This window comes from Macaca nemestrina, chromosome 2 (genome assembly GCF_043159975.1).
Source record: "Macaca nemestrina isolate mMacNem1 chromosome 2, mMacNem.hap1, whole genome shotgun sequence".
Taxonomy (NCBI): Eukaryota; Metazoa; Chordata; class Mammalia; order Primates; family Cercopithecidae; genus Macaca; species Macaca nemestrina.
Genome location: NC_092126.1, coordinates 136,784,737 through 136,788,416, shown reverse-complemented (window position 1 = coordinate 136,788,416; position 3,680 = coordinate 136,784,737). Strand labels below are relative to the sequence as shown.

General features: G+C 35.8%; 1 non-coding gene across 1 annotated transcript; it reads left to right on the top strand.

Annotated features, from left to right (window-relative positions):
- Positions 1–3,353: 3,353 nt before the first annotated feature.
- On the top strand, positions 3,354–3,461 carry LOC112426325 (U6 spliceosomal RNA). The gene has a single exon (XR_003017602.2). It is a non-coding gene; the product is annotated as a U6 spliceosomal RNA (small nuclear RNA).
- The last annotated feature ends 219 nt before the right edge of the window (positions 3,462–3,680 follow it).

The window sequence follows — 3,680 nt, the reverse complement described above, 5'->3', positions numbered from 1 at the left end:
TAGCACAAGGAGGCCAGGACAGCGTCCCTGAAGACAGAAACACTGGGTGCTCATCTTTGTAAAATATAAGCTTGCTGCCCCCACCCTCAGCCATTCAGCAGGGGTGACAGTTGGAAGGCTTTGTCAGACACAGGGACACTACCTGAATGTGCTATATGGAGGTGTTATAGAAAATCCCCATGGGGATACATTCCTGACTCACACAGTGACTTCCATTTTCTTCAGTTCTTGAAGATATAACTTTCCCAAGCTAGAGATTCTTTCCCAGAAATCCATCATTTAACTGTTGATCACTCATCCCGGTGGGCAAGGTTTGTTCATGATAAGTTCAAAAGACTCCTACCTGTCTCCAAGTGTCTGCCAACTTTGACTGCATTTCCTCAAGCATTTCCCTGCAAGCACATCAACCATTCTTAACTAAATGCAAGTCTTGCATCTACATCTAACTGGAGGCTTTCTCACTGATTCTCTGGAGTAAGCCCTGTACAGTCACTTGTGTGCCTCTGATACCGTTATAAGTCTAAACTCTTCTCAATAACACACAATGGTAGAAAGTCTGTGGATGAATAAACACAGGTGGCTGAACACACTCAACTCAAAATAACACGGGAGAATACTCATGGGCTGAAAGCTTTTACTGTATAATACACACAGCAACACTCGTCAGCAAATCATACACTACTACCTGCCAAACACCGTTGGATGAGGGCATGTGATATAGTGTGCAGATTATAAGGAAGAATATATTTGTAGTCTAACAATATACTATGAAGGAAGGCTACATATTAATATATTTTGAAAGTATTTCCCCAAAGTAGCACTATAAAAAAGATGAGCTAGTTGGTATTTAACAGGACATGTCCCTAAAGGAAGGTACTTATTCATCAGAAGATTTTTGGACCAATAGTATCCCACAAAGGTGAATGATTGGGAAAATTGATTCATGGTATAGTTCTGTGTATGTATGAACTATAGGTCCAAAGTAAAATTAAGAAAAGTATTACAAATATTCATTTCGAAAAGCTTCTCTCATATCTTACCATAAAGATGTTCAGAAATCCAAACATTGGAAGCATTTAACTGAATTGTTTAATGAAACTTTTAAAATAATTCAGTATTTTATGATTTAATATTTTTACAAACAGCCTTATTGAGATGTAATTTACATATTATAAAACCAATTCATTACCCCCACAAGTTCCCCCATTTCTATATGCACTTAATCCCTATTTTCTTTGCCAGCCCTAGGCAATCATTGTTCTCTACTAAATGTGTCTTTTCTGAATACTTCATATGGATGGAATTGTACAACATCTAGTCTTTTGCGTCTGGCTTCTCTCACTTAGCAAAATGTGTTTGAGGATTATTCATGTTGTAGTATGTATAGGTTCCTTTTAGTTTCTTAATAGTATTCTATTACATGAATATACCACAGTTTGCTTATCCATTTACCTGGATGGACATTTGGATTTTTCCTGTTTGGGGCTGTTATGAATAATGCTGTTATGTGTACATGATTTTGTGTGGACATATGTTTTCATTTCTTTAGAGTATATTCCTATGAGTAGAATTGCTGGGTGATAAAGTAAATTATTTTCAACATTTTAAGAAACTCCCAAACTGTGTTCCCAAGAGGCTTTACCATTCTACATTCCCATCAGCAATGTATGATACTTTATTTCTCCACATATTGCTAACATTTAGGATTGTCTGTCTTTTTGATCGCAGCCATTCTAAGGATGTGTTTTAATTTGAATTTTGGCAATAATTAAGAACACCTGTTTGTTTGGTTTTTGTGTTTTTTTTTTTTTTTTTTTTTTTTTGAGACAGAGTCTCACTGTTGCCCAGGCTGGAGTGCAGTGGCGCCATCTCGGCTCACTGCAAGCTCCACCTCCCAGGTTCACGCCATTCTCCTGCCTCAGTCTCCAGAGTAACTGGGACTACAGGCGCCTGCCACCACACCCAGATAATTTTTTTGTATTTTTTGTAGAGACCAGGTTTCACCGTGTTAGCCCAGATGGTCTTGATCTCCTGACCTCATGATCTGCCCGCCTCGGACTCCCAAAGTGCTGGGATTACAGGCATGAGCCACCGTGCCTGGCCAAGATGTTGAACATCTTTTGATACGTTTATCGGCCATTTATCTATTTTCTTTGTTGATTGTGCATTCAAATTGTTTTCTATTTTTTAATTGGGTTGTCTTATTGAATAAAAATTCTTCATCTATTTTGTGAACAAGTTCTTCATTGGACATATGATTTGTGAACATTTTATCTCCGTCTGTGGCTTGTCTTTTCATTTTCCTAACGGTGTCCTCTGAAACACAAATTTTTTTAATTTTGATTAAACCCCATTTATGAATTTCTTTTGGCAATTATGTGCTTTGTTTTATATTTAAGACATTTTCTTGCTTTTAAAAAACTCTAGCTTGACAGTCTCTGCCTTTTTATTAGGGAATTTAGATCATTCCTAGTTAAAGTGAATTATTGATATGGCTGGTTTTACATTTGCCATTGTATTTGTTTTGTGTATGTTTATTTTCTTTTTAATTCCTCTGTTCTTTCTTGACAGCCTTCTGTTGAACTAAATAAATGGTTTTTTGTGTATCATTTTAATTCCTCTGTTAACTATTTTAATTTTTTTGTTATCTTCTTAGTGGCTGCTCTAGAGATTACAACATTAATCAACTTATTGCAATCCACTTCAGATTAACACAACCTATTCTAATAAAATATACAAACTTTGCTCCAGCATAATAGCTTCATTTCCTTCTCCTTGTGTGTGTTCAAATTACTGTTTTATCTTTCTTTCAAAGAGATTAAGAGAATATATAAAATATATATAAAAGCAATATATATTTGTAAAGTTTCTTATATTAGCGTATATATCACTTCTGGTGCTTTATATTTCTTCTATGGATTCAAGTTGTATCTAGTGTCCTGCCCTTTCAACATGAAGGATTCCTTTAGTATTTATTGACAGTCGGTTCTGCTAACAACAAATTATCTCAACCTTTGTTTATTTTGAAATGTCTTTATTGCCTTTATTTTTGAAAGGTAGTTTTTCTGGATATAACTTCTTAGATATACAGTGGGGTATTTTTTCTTTCCTTTAGCACTCTGGCTCTGCCATCCCCCTGCCTTCTGGCTGCCATTGTTTCAGATGAGATGCCAGCCATCAATCACATTGGTGTTCCCATATATGTAATAAGTCACTTTTTTCTTGCTATTCTTAAGTTTTTCTGCCTTTCACTTTCAAGAGTTTGGCTGTACTGTGTCTAGATGACAATCTTGTCTTTATTCTGTTTGGGATTTGTTAACCAGTTAGATGTGAGTTTTTAAAATCAAATTTGGGTGCTCACTTCAGTAGCACATACACTAAAATTTGGGATGATAGAGGGAAGATTAGCATAGCCCCTGTGCAAGGATGACATACAAATTAATGAAGTGTCCTATATTTTTGAAGCCATAAAAAAATCTCCCAGTCACGAAAAGCCCAGGACCTGATGGTTTCACTTCTAAATTTTACCAAAGATTTAAAGAAGAATTAATAGCTATCCTACTCAAACTATTCCAAAAAATAGAGGAAGGAATACTTCCAAACTCAATCTAAGAGGCCACTATTACCCTGATAGAAAACCAGACAAAAATACACCAAAAAAACCGAAAACTAGCCAGGCA